We start from the raw sequence: 12,320 nt of genomic DNA on the forward strand, positions 1-12,320 counted from the left end.
ATCTGCAAGCTTCTAAACCACACACCACTGAAAAAATTCTGTCTCAAGAATTATTAGCTTAACTGCTCCTGTATCACAGCACCAAATCCTTTGTACCTAGTGCCATACAACTGAATCATGCACTTTAATTTCCCTCTTCTCCTTCATACAACACACACACCGTGCAAAGAATATTGTCATCTAAGCCACACTTTCCAATCTAATGGAAAAAAAGTGAAGGAAAATACCATGAGGAACTCCTCATGGTATGAGTATTTATTTAACTAAGCAGAAAAATGCAGCATCAGGTTGATAATCCATTTTCCCTGTTCCTATCCAGACTCCTAGACAGCACTTGGCACCGCAGTCTCCAGAAAAACTGTTTTCCTGGTACAGCTTGCCCCTTCACTGAGCAAAATATTTAGAGGACAGAATTATTACCAGATATCTCAGGCGAACGGCTGGTCACTCAGGAATTAACCAGGAATTCTACCCAGCATGGTTTTTTCTGAAGAAAATGTCTCAAACCAGTCATCTTCTAAAGATGAGTTGTTTGCTTCATTTAAATTCTCATGGAAAGGATATTTGTGATCTGGGATGACGGTTCCCCCTATTTCTCTGGTTTATGGCTGTGTTACATATGCTGTCTGCAAAACCAGGAGAACATTCCTGGTGTATTAGTGTCTTATTCTTACTGGAAGAAGAAAAATAACCATTAATTTCCATTTAGACTGCTGTATGAGAAAATGGAAGTGTTACATGTAGCAGCTGTCAACATGGTTTAAAGGGCTTTTTTTGTTGTTTCTTTAAAACTCTTTCAAGTACAAAAATCAGAAGGTGAGAATTAATTCCCAGAATATTCTCTCAGATATTGAAAAGGGAAACAAAACCTGTATCTTGCAGTTATTGCTATTTATTATCAAGCTATTGCCAAGCCATATTTACACATCTCTTAAAAGACAACTTGGATCATTTTAAGGCACGTACAGTATCATACACGTCAGTGAGCTGAACGCTAACGATAGTAGGCCACCCAAGGGACAAGAGCTGTCTAAAAGGAAGAGGCACCTCCAGTCTGTGGGCACAAGTCCCATGTTTTGTGTAGGTTGCTTCATTTTGGTTACATTCCCCAAGAATACATTTTTTCAAGCCAGATGTTAGCTTTGCTTTACACAGCATTAACCACTAAGCCATTCAAATAGTTAATTAGACCATACGTAGAAATTGTGTTTCTACTTTAAGTAAAAAAGATTTTGCAGCTTCAAAAGAATTCCACAGTGCTTCAAAATTGTCATAACTGTTGTCCAAAAGTTGTACTATGCCTAGTGCTTTATTTACCTTCCCTTAAAGCTGTCTGTAAGTAACTTCAGATTTAACAAGGTTACTGAACTGGAGGTAAAATTATACATACCCTGGGGGAGGCGGGGGGAGTTGGAGGGTGTGGGGCAAGCTCTATTTAATTACTGGTTATTACTCTGGGCAAGAACTCCAGGAAAACATTAGGCTAAAGATCAACTGTATAAACCATAACAGTCATCCCCACCAAAACTGTCAGCATCTCCAGATCTATAAGGTTTTCTTAAGTAAAAATCCTTTCCTCTCCAAATCAGGCAAGTTCAGCTGACCGTTTCACATTTACTCCAGGTCACGTCACACAATAAATTCCTCCACCTGAACAGCTACTTAGGGGGCACCTCACCAGAAACCAAATTATTACTAACTTTTCCATAGGACAAGAGAAATTGGGGTAGTTAATTTTCATGTAAGCATTAATATTCAGTGAGCGGTCTCTGGCTATTACAGCAATCCTCCCAGAAGAGAACAGCTGCTCTGAAGAGCTGGGCTGCTTTTCTACAGGGTAGGCAGTCGCTTGTCTCACTAGGCACCATGACTAATAAGATCCCTGCTAACTGTGCAGGATCAGGGGTCCTGCCTGGAGTGCATTTTGCAGAGCGGGGGGCAGAGAAAGCAGGGTGGCTGCCGACAGGAATGACGAATATTTCAGAGACCAGCGTAAGAAATGCTTCAAGAAGTTGCTAGGTCATGCCAAGGTCTTGAACACAGGTAACGATGTTGTGCAGAGAGGACTTGTGCAGGGTCAGGCACCGCAGCCTCCCAGAGGCTTCCCCAGAGAAACCCTGTGCACTGCAGCTTTGAAACAGTCCCGACGCTCTTCACTTCAGCTTCTGACAACACACCGACCCCAAAACACTCCCCGTGCAGCTCCTACCTCCCATTTGGCCTGAACTTGGAGTTCAGTGCTGGATGACAGTGCTGGATTTAGAGCAAAAGCACGCTGACTCTTGCAAGACAAAAGGAGGCATTGACCATTTTATATACAGGTAGATGTTGGTATGAAGGCATATTTAACAGTACACTGAATATTGCATGCAGGAAGGTGGATGCAGACATGCAACATTGAGATTTACAGATATTAGCAGAAAGTATAAGACCATTTCTAAATATTTAGAAAAGCTTGGCAAATTTCTTAGTTCTAAAAATTCTATTGTAGTGTTGTAGTCTTGAGCAACAGCATCTTTTGATTTTTACATTCCCAAATGAAAATCGAGTGTGCAAATTCTGCTATGTATAAGTAAGGCGTTTGTATATGCTGACTACGTCTTGTAAGTCCAGATAAAATTTATTATCTGCTATAGCAGTATGGTACCAGAAAAGACACCCTGATGTTGACGTGAGCTATTTTGAGGATGAAAAAACCCTAATAAATCAGGCTACACAAATTTGAAATTTAGAAGGTAGGCTGTTCAAACTTGCAAATGTTATTTAGTGATACACAACAAATAAAACAAACAACTTGCATTCCAATTCCCCGGTTAATATTTATTGATTAAGCTTTTGTTAGTAAAAGGCTATTAGCAGTGCATATTCTTGTACAAGTGCTTAAAGCAAGTGCTGTAACTTATATCTAAGCATTTGTTCAGTGAAAAGCATTTATAAGGAATTATTTTTCACTCTTTTGAGGGGGGAAAAAAAGTGAGAGTAATTTGCAACAGTGCAAGCAGAACAAATTAGAAAAAAATGAATTCAATGTTACAAAAACAAGTCAATGCCAAAGTTTTATAGAGGTATAGTTAGTATATTCAGCCTTACATTGTACTGAAAAAGTAACATTTCTATTTCCAGACTTCAGAGAAAACTTTGGAAAAAAAGACCCCAAACATTCCCTAGCGCATCAGATATAGGTATTGAATTATAGGTATATTAATTTCATGCAACATTCCATTTACCTGTAGCTCTTTTGAAATTAAACTACTCTTGAACATCAGAATTTCAGCCACCATTCTATTCTATTCCTGCAAAGCAGAGTTTTTGCCCTGCATGAGTGAAAAAAGCAAACAAAAACCCAACCAAAAACCACCAGTCAAAACCAACCTACAAACAACTGTCAGGCAGTTATATTATTGCTGTAAAGGCATCAAGTCAAAACAGAGCGCTCTGTTCTCACCACTCTTCAAGAAAAGGAGTTTATTAAACAATAGCATGATGGTAACAAACTTGTTAACAAGCGTATTTATGATCATCTCTGGACATTCTTTTATGACCTTTGCTTAAAATAATTGCAGGCTTCTATCCTGTTTCTTACTGTAATTTGGGGCATGATATTTTCATCCACACTGCAATGACTTTTTGATAAAATTATTAGGGTCTGAGAAACTTTAATTGTAAGATAGGCACTCGATACTTGCTACATAAACTTACAAAGTCAAAGGAACAAATCCTGAAGATATTTTGCATATCCCTGCATGTACTCTCAGCAAATAACAACTTACTTTGTACACAGTCCCCAGGTATACATCTTTGGATAGAAAGAAGTCCAACAGTTTTCTACTTGATGAGATTTACATCTAATAACTAATGCACAACATTTCTTGTGCTTTTTTTCTACAGAACTTGCAGCATTTCCTCTTAATATTCAGCACAAATAAAAGTTATTCTTTACTTAAACGTAGGTTGGATCATCAATTATTATAAACAGCACATCCTAAAGATCAGTATATTCAAATTCTCCAAGGAAGTGTAAAGGAAAGTTTATATAGTGAGAGAGCAGGAAGAGTCAGATGGATACTAAAAAGGCTGCTTTAGAGTACAGAAGTATCTCAGGCACCATCTCTCAGGAACAGCTCAGGTACTATTCCGATGAACCTTTTGGGTTTTTCCAGCCTTATGTTGGAAATAGTTATCATAAAATGACAGCTTTGCTTAGGAAAATGAGTGTGGAAATAGGTTAGTGCTAGGAGTTTTGCATCTTCAGCAGTATTCCAAACCTTTCTGTAAGCCTTCATTAAGTACAAGTGATCACACAGAAAAGGAACCAAGCGCTCTTGCCCAACTTCTATCTCACCTCCTCACCTCACTGAGGTCCTTGATAGAGTATTTTGCCATTTCATTAAAAAAAAAATCTTAGTAAAGTCAAAACCATTCATATTCCCCCCCCAACTTGATTCAGATTAATGCATGTACTTCTTAACAAAGGGGGAAAAAAATGCATATGCTAAGAGTTAAAATAGGGATAAGCCTTTTCAGAGTATCAGAGCATTTGACTGCCTTAATTCTAAACATTTATCTTCAAGTTAACAGCAAAATATAATTTTACATTCTCAGAATCTGCAAAGCTTAAGCTGAGCATGAACAGTAGGACTCATCCCACCTACATGATAGTCACAAACTTTTCCACTAAAGGCCACGCCACCCACTAACAAGATCTTAGCAACGAAGCTAGGTACTCTGTATCAGGGACTACCTCACCATTAGGTACAAGATTCACAACACACTTCATCTTTAACTTCTTTCTTAAACCAGCCTTGAGAGTCACACAACAGTGACACAGAGATAACTAATAAAGGCAAGGCCCTCAACACTTACTCTTCCCACAGGAGCCCCCTGCAGCAGACCTGGGTGAGGCTGAAGCCTACACCCTGCAAGGCAGCCTCTACAGAGATGGGAGCCATGTGCTACCTTCATCTGCCCATAACCTGAGCAAAATGCAAGTATATCAGCCATAGGCCATCTTACCTTGACTTAGCTGTGACAGATGAGAAGGGAGGTATGTTGTGAACTCAGCTGCAGTTGCCTTTACCCTGGCATCTGAGAGGCAAAAGCTTTTGCCTACAGCCTGAACACTGCCACTTCAGATGCCAGCTGTAAAACTTCAGTCTTGCCCTTTTAACAATAGCTAAACCTTCAGTTGCAGAGCCCCAAAGCAAGCTAACAGCTTGCCCAGGAGGACTAGAGTTGTAGCTAAGGTTTTGTTTCTCAGGACATACTGTACTGCTGAAGCAAAGAGCCCAGCCACACACCTGACCAAGGCAGGCTGCAGGCACTCCAGCCCCACACCTCCTTCAAACAACCATACTACCTACTTTGTTTCTATCCCTTTATAAAAGTCACCTGGTTATTACCCAGCTGAATTTGACAGCAAACAAAGCCAGCTGGCTCCCAGCCCCAAGCTCCTCCTGGTCTGCAAGGCAGATCAATTGTTACATTTATAAACTTAAAATAATGTATTTGTAGGTTTTAACTACAAACGTTTTCCCTCATAAAAACCTTCCAACAGATTGGTAAATGAAGTTCTTATGTTCTTATATGCCTATAAAAGTCCAGGAAACCAGCCTGCAAGCATTTTGGTGGACAGCAAAATGCACTAAGGAGGAATATTGGTTTTCACCTAAGACTTTCTTCATTCTTTGCAAAGATAAGTTTCGTAGCAGTAACAGCAAGCAGACAATGGTTAAAGTTCAAAGAAAGCAGCAGCTGAACTTCACACAGCTGATGCCAGGAACAAACTAATGAGCTACTGATTGCTCCTCTATCAAATAAATCTTAAGATTATGGATGTGACAGATCTCCTAATCATATTTTACTCTTCCTACTAAATATTCTAGGCTATTCTAAGACAAAACAGGTGTAGGAAACAAAAGCTGCCCCTCAGTGTATGAAAATTATTTTGAAAGATTGTCCCTACTAAATGTTAAGACCAAAGGTTTTATTAGAGGTGGAGGAGTGCAATAGAGCCTGAGAAAGCAAAATGCGCGCACAGCACAGGAATTACAGGGAAGAACACCCCTCAGAAGGCACCTTTCTCTATGAGGGAGCAGGATAAAATTTAATGCCTCTGGACACATTCAAGGGTCTGCAAAATAGAAGAGACAGAAAAACATGAAGGGAGAGAAAAAATACATAGAAAAGTGGATGTTTCTGGGCAATGTATGAAAGAAAAACATTCAAAGCTCCATGGTGACAGAGGGAGCCCATCATCTCTCAAAAAAGAGGGAAAGCACAGGGGTGAGTAATGCAAGGCAGAAAATTTAAAAGAGGTAGTTATCTATTGGGAAACGCTTCAAATGCATAGCTAAAGCTTTTCAGGGTAAAAGCATAACTGCCAGTAACTTCTCCAATCTTCTTGTCCTTGGAGAAAGGCAACTGTCACTAGTAGGTTTCCCTCCATTGTAAATAACTGGAAGGCTGACTGTAGTGAACAACCATGAACTTTATGAACCTCAGATCTTAGGGATCTCGTGCAATATGCAGCTGGTCAATATAAACCTATGTCTGATTATTACATTTTTTTAGAAAACATGCTAACCACCAGCACTTCCCCCTGACAATCTCACCATCACCTACAAAGTTACATTTAAGTACCTCTTGAAAAACAAAGGCAAAATCTAGTGATTTCTTTTGAAAATAGCACAAAATAAACTTTTCCTATATTCTTTCAGCAGAACTTTTCACAGTTTCAAATTCAGCTGAGCTTTGAAAGAATATGCTTACTCTGGCACAGAGGAAAAGTTACAGACAGCTTGGTGGGGGTCCTAAAATATGATTTATGTTTTTACAAGCCAAGAAACTGGGAAAAAAAAGAAAAGATAATGTTACACATTTCCAGAGGTGTATCTTCGTGACAAAGCTACTTTTTAGAAAACGGAGACTTTTAAAATCTCAAACACATTCATTCCATAGACTATATTCAAAGCAAATCCACCAAGCTCTTGCACAAAAGGTGAACAATCACCCAGCTATAAACTATTCATTAATGATGCAAGAAGCTATTTCAGAGAGTGGGATCTTAAAAAGCAGGCACTGTCATGGAAATATGCATTTATTTAGAAGCCATTAGAATATTTGTCTCATCTCTTCTTCCATATCCTCACCTGAGCTCGGTCTGTTTAAGAACAATGCAATCAGTCAAGTTGCTTAATAACAGAAGATTCAAAACCTTTGCAATAAATACAACCCTGGGCTTTTCATTTTCCAACAGAATTTTCTAAATATGAATCAAAGCAGCAGAAAACAAAAAGACAAAGGGATGTCTGAGCAAACCCTAATATTTTTTACCTTAAATTAAACGTTATCTATCTTGTGCAGTCTATTTACTTTTTAGTCAATCAGAACCACACAAAAAGATTTCTTTAAAATAACCAGTAGAAGCTATCTAGTGCCAGGCTAGGTAGGAAATTTACCAATATCTTTCTGGATTAAGAAGGATAAGGGAAGGGGAGGAGGATTTTTTTCACGGAGGAGTCCTGCAGTCTAGTGGAAGTCCACACTTGGTGGAAGCAAAGAGTGGCAAATATTGATCTAGTTATGGAAAAAGTCATGTTGGTCTCATTCAGTCAAAATCAGCTCAAATGTCCATTAAATGTGTAAAATGGACTTAGAGCAAGGGATCCTGGACTAGACAGCAGTGGGATAAATGCTTACACGCAGCTTGGCCACTATGGAAGACATGCTTTCCTTTAGCTATTGCTCCCCTACTGTTTCTCTTTTTCTGCTCCTTCTCCAGCTTGGATCTTAAGTGCATTTTGAATTACATTAGGTAGATACCTTCTCTGTCCTTCCTGATGACTGATGTCATGACTTTGCCTTTCCTGCAGAAAACAGATCTAACTACTCATAAGATTTAGATCATTAAACCTGCTTTTTTTTTTCTTTTTTTTTTACATCAGGGAGAAGGCAGTTATTCACTTCAGCAAGTTCTCCTTAGTTTTGAAAATATCTCCAAGATGACAAGGGCTCTCCTTCTCAGTGAAAATGGCTGAGTCCCATCGAGTTCAGCAAATCTTCAACAAATCTGAATTGGAACAAAATCGGCCCACTTATTGAGACAACACCCTAGGGCAGAGACCAAAGTTCCTTGTTATCAAAATAATTCTGGTAGCCTATTAGCAGGGAATGAAGCTCTGGGTTTCCTAGGCAGGAGTCTGACGGAACAAAATGCTCTTAAGATATCCAAAGGGAAAGACTGTCATAACATCAGAATGAGTTATGGGACATCATTTACCTCTTGCAGTTAACACTTCTTACATTTGCTCAGTCCCAAGGATTTTGAAGTCTGTATGTGAACTTGAGAGAGCAAAGGCAGAGCTTCTTAGTACTGATAATACGGAAGGGAAGTTCTTAATTTTAAGTAGGTGGTAGTTCCTTTCCTCTATTCTCCACAGCTTTCTTGTCCTCAGCTGATATGGGACATAATATATCTTTTAACTCTATTGCTATTTTGTTGCTTGGAACCTTCCCTCTACTAAAAAAGTAGTAAAATTGTCTAGGTAAATATGAGTGAGCTTCAAGAGGTAAGAAAGCCAAGAAGTTACCTCACCTGCCAGTGTCTTTGTTCTCTTTTATGCCCTTTTTCTGTTTTATCTAATTAAATGGGAAGAAGAGCTGGTTGCCTATCAATAGTATCTGCAGTCCTTACACAGTGGACACTCCATCTTTGGTCAAGGCTTCCAAATGCAACTTTAATAGAAATCATTCTAATAAAATGATGGGGAAGACAGAAGCAAATAGAAACAAGAAAACAAACAAAAAAGACAATGTACAAAAGGGACAGAGACAAAGAAATACAGAAATGACACAACATAGCTGGAAAAAAAATGCCCAAAAAGCAAACAGAATAGCATCAAATTAGAGTAAAGGCAATACTTGCAGAAATTAGGAGAAAACACTATAAAGTAGAACACAGTGGAGACTAGTCCATACCCTTTTCTTCAACTAAAATTGCTTCAGATTGTGTTGAATTGGAACGAAATACATTTTCTCTCAATTGAATGCTGGCTTTTCCTCTTCAGATCTAAATTCTGTTATTGGTACTTTGGCATGTATTTAAGTAGACACTATGCTTTTTTTTTTTTTGGCGCCACGTTCAGAAGTCATCCTCATGCCACTTTGTTTTTTATCGGCATTGACACATCTCTCTACAAGCACTGCTGACATCAGTAGTTCTCATGATCAGTATTTATGCAAAGCATTTCTCTTTGGGGAAAAAGAAATACTCATTTTTTGCCATTAATGAGCTGAGGTCTGAAGTTGTTTGGGTTATGGTTTTACATGCTACAGCAAGCCTTATAGCTTCGGGTATCAGATATATTTTGATGATGTGTTGAGTAAGGGCACTATTACCTGTAGCTATAGCATACTGTACACCATTTTGCCCTGTAATTATCATTTCTTCCTTTTGCTAATCAAACTCATCCATTTCCAGTTTCATACAGCTCTGATACCAGCCTCTGTGTGTTTCTGTGCATGTGTGCAAGCATGATCACAGCAGCTGACAGAACAGCAGCACCCAGCCGAGTGGAAAATACAATTTCCAGAAAGTAAAAACATGCATTCCCAGAGACAACAATCTTCCTAAAGAAGTAATCTGTTAAATATAGTTACCAGTAATTTAGCAGTGAAAACAATCGAGATTTCTCTTGCGGCTCTCATCTCTAAAGGTACCCTCAAACCCCTACGTTCTTTGTTACAATTAAGAATAGATCTGATACTTATTAAGGGCTGATATATCCACCTAAGATCTTAGGAAGTTATCACTTTGGATGAACAATTGTATTGCATTGACTCTAAACTTTACAAAAATATGAAGGACAAAAATATGGAGGACGTCATCACTCTTGAAGGAAGAAGGAAAGCATAGGGAATTTGCCAGCTTCTGTAGTTCTTTCCACTACATTAACATATCCACTGATATATCTTGGCTTGAAGAAAGATACTAAAACCCCAGTAGACAACTGGAATGGAAGTTACTAAATCTAAGAAAGAGATATTAAACTTATTCCTGACACAATCCTGTTGTAAAACATGATGTAAGCATCCTCAGCCTCCCTCTCAGCTGTGTGTCATATTCAGTTTTCACATTCTGGAAACTGTAATAATTTTCTTCTGGTAGCACTAAGTTTCAGGTTTTGTTCCGAGTGACTTTACATTGCATTCTTCTTTTCCTGTCCATCATGAGAGAACATTCATGTTTTTAAAGTCCCAGTCTCTTTCTTCAGTTACCAACCACTGTATATCTCCTTTCCCACTCTCTCTCCATGGAAGTTGTGGCATTTCCTTTTTTCAAGAGGGGGTCTTGGCCCCTCTATTTGTCTTTGGAGAAGAGCAACCCACCATGACCTGCCCCGTATACCATGCTAAGCCTGCTGCGGGTCATGCTTGAGCTTTATCCAATGGCCACTGTGATGAGAGCAGGTTTGCGTACATGGAGTGTAAGTATTATTTAGAGAGGTTAAATGTTTTCTAGATACACAGCAACGAGATACACACATTTCATTAAGTAAAGATGATGGGCTGTTTTCCTAAGAAGCGATCTTCATTCTCACTTAATAGTCAGACTTTAAGAGAACTGAGAGTGTTTTAATTAAAAGATGCAAACAAATAGTCTGATTTTGAGAGATGCTGAGCACCTGGTATTTTGCAAACCACAGATGGTCTGTCACTGCCCCTGCTGACCTGCTCCACTGCCCCTCATTAAGGGCACACCACAGCACATTACTGTGACAGCTATGCAAGGCTCTCTAGACACCATGATGTAAATAATAACATCATAACCCCTGTCATCTAACTGAAGTTAGCCTGGTATCTGCATATCATATTTCATCCCAAATGTGTAGGTATTTATAGTGAAGTAGAAAAGGCAAGAACTGTGTGGCATCAGTCCCTAGGTCATCCTGAGACTCAGCAACAGCTCCTAAAGATGGCTGTGATGCCAAACACTGGAAGTTGCACTGCAGGTTCAGGAAGGTCCTTCTCACCTCTCCTGTCTATGAAGCCTCACATTGAGCCCCCTCACGCTGCTCTGAGGGGTTTTTGTCCTCGAGCTGAACCCGCTCCAAACATCTGTGTCACGCTGATTCAGTCTCCCTTCACACCCCCAGACAAGCTAGTCAGGATAGGTACAATAGAGAGATATGCTCAGAAAGGAGGAACAGTAGAAGCATTTAAAAAGGGAGAAGACGGTCAACTAGAGGTCTTCTAAGAGCAGAGCAATAAAAATTGAAAATGCATGTGTATCCCCTGCAATGCTGAGTTGCTGCCCTGATAAATGTCTCTGCCAAGGTGGAGCTTCTTCTCCAAGACAGTGTGGCCCTAGAGACCAAACAGCAGCTTTTATACTTGCCTTTCATAAACCCAGTGGGAGGAAATATCTTCTGGCAGCACTATCTGCCACATTAACTTCTTATATCTGTTTAACTTGTTTTGTCTTGTGCTTGGTGTCTTTGGTTATGTCTGCACAAACATGGTCAGGGCCTCTTTTCCACCCCCTAGAAAGCAAATGCCTTGTGTCCAGGGACAGCTCTGACCGAAGGCATAGTGGCACCCATCCCCATCACAACTGTAAGAACCTCACTAAAGCCTTTCTTTGTCCTTCTGTCTTATGACCGACATGCAGTGGTGGGATAACACGCTGGAGGCAAGGTAGCAAGGAGGTATCAGGAAACAACAGAAGCAGCAAATACCAAGTTACAACATTGCTACTACATGTAACTAGTTTCCACAGTGGTGTTTTCTTGGGGGGTTGTGGGGGTGTTCAGCAATGCGAAACAGTGCACAGAGCTCCAGTACTTTCAGGCACCTTAGCCCTCTTTGGGGATTTTACTGGCTATCCCCAAGGTCTCAGAGGATGAGAATGTGGCAACTCAGGCTGAGCGTGACAAGGTGCGTGTATGAGAAAGTAACAAAAGTCCTTCACAGGTGAATGGCTGTTTTTCTGTGTTGTTGTTTTCTGCTACATAACTAGACACTCTTGTCTTCTTAGCATTACCTTGGTAATGTATAACCCATATTGTTCTTACCTGGTACAATATTCTTTTCATAACCCCAACGTACTATATGCAGACACACACGCTGCTACAAAATATCCTATTGAGATCCTCACAGTTAAAATACATTAAAGAAGCCACTGACTGTGTCTCTATACAGCTAACCTCAGATTCACCCCACTCCAGTTTGCCATAACTACAGTGCCTAAGAGAAACAGCCCTTGGCTTGCACTTTTCTGTGAACTGTGCCTGGGCATCATCTCGGAGTTAGCACAGGCTACC

This window comes from Phalacrocorax aristotelis, chromosome 1 (genome assembly GCF_949628215.1).
Source record: "Phalacrocorax aristotelis chromosome 1, bGulAri2.1, whole genome shotgun sequence".
NCBI classification, from domain to species: Eukaryota; Metazoa; Chordata; class Aves; order Suliformes; family Phalacrocoracidae; genus Phalacrocorax; species Phalacrocorax aristotelis.